The sequence below is a fragment of the Rhipicephalus microplus genome, chromosome 6, assembly GCF_043290135.1.
Source record: "Rhipicephalus microplus isolate Deutch F79 chromosome 6, USDA_Rmic, whole genome shotgun sequence".
In the NCBI taxonomy this organism is placed as follows: Eukaryota; Metazoa; Arthropoda; class Arachnida; order Ixodida; family Ixodidae; genus Rhipicephalus; species Rhipicephalus microplus.
The window spans coordinates 18,973,016-18,974,203 of NC_134705.1; the positions used below are offsets into that span (position 1 = coordinate 18,973,016).

Sequence of the window (1,188 nt, forward strand, 5' to 3'; positions counted from 1 at the left end):
GATGGTGCTGACTGACACTTCCACTTCTAAATTTACATATACACCCAAAAAATTGGGGTGAGGAAAGGCTGCTGTGATAGCTCAGTGGTTAGAGCATCGATCGCGTTATTTGACAGTCGTAGGGTCGATACCTGCTCACGGCTGGTTATTTTTTCACCCACTTTTCTTTCTTCTTATTGACATACTATTTGTTCTAATCACTTCCCCTATACATTCTTTGGCATTACTGTTTGTTAGATCTCATTATTATTGTTTCAAAACACGAAAAAACGAGCCCTTAGGTATACACTCCTTTCCCTCATTCATTAACGAGGGTCTCGTACTGGCGAACTTGGTGTCATTAGCTTATATACGACGGACTATTAGTCAGCTGCCCGCTCGTAATAAGTTCACGTGCTACGTGACGCGACACATGCGCATAAAAGAGTTTTTCACACTCGCTGCTTGGCTTATAGATAGCGCTGGCTGACACTCCTACTTCTAAATTTACATATGAACCCAAAAAGTGGGGTGAGGGAAGGCCGCCGTGATATCTCAGTGGTTAGAGCATCGAACGTGTTATTCGAAGGTCGTAGGTTCAATTCCTGCTCATGGCTTGTTATTTTTCACCAACTTTTCTTTCTTCCTTATGACATTCCTATTGTTCTAATAACTTCCCCTATACATTCCTTGGCATTACTCTTTGTTAGATCTCATTATTATTGTGTCAAAACACGAAAAAACGAGCCCTTAGGTATACACTTCTTTCCCTTATTCATTAACGAGGGTCTCGTACTGGCGAACTTGGTGTCATTAGCTTATATACGACGGACTATTAGTCAGCTGCCCGCTCGTAATAAGTTCACGTGCTACATGACGCGACACATGCGCATAAAAGAGTTTTTCACACTCGCTGCTTGGCTTATAAATAGCGGTGACTGACACTCCTACTTCTAAATTTACATACAAACCAAAAAAAGTGGGGTGAGGGAAGGCGGCAGTGATATCTCAGTGGTTAGAGCATCGAACGTGTTATTCGAAGGTCGTAGGTTCAATTCCTGCTCATGGCTTGTTATTTTTCACCCACTTTTCTTTCTTTCTTATGACATTCTCTTTGTTCTAATAACTTCCCCTATACATTCCTTGGCATTACTGTTTGTTGGATCTCATTATTATTGTGTCAAAACACGAAAGCACGAGCCCCTAGGT

The 1,188-nt window shown here is 41.7% G+C and overlaps 1 non-coding gene across 1 annotated transcript; it reads left to right on the forward strand.

The window, feature by feature from the left end:
* The first annotated feature begins 523 nt into the window (after positions 1 to 523).
* On the forward strand, positions 524 to 596 carry TRNAT-UGU (transfer RNA threonine (anticodon UGU)). The gene has a single exon. It is a non-coding gene; the product is annotated as a tRNA-Thr (tRNA).
* Positions 597 to 1,188: the final 592 nt, after the last annotated feature.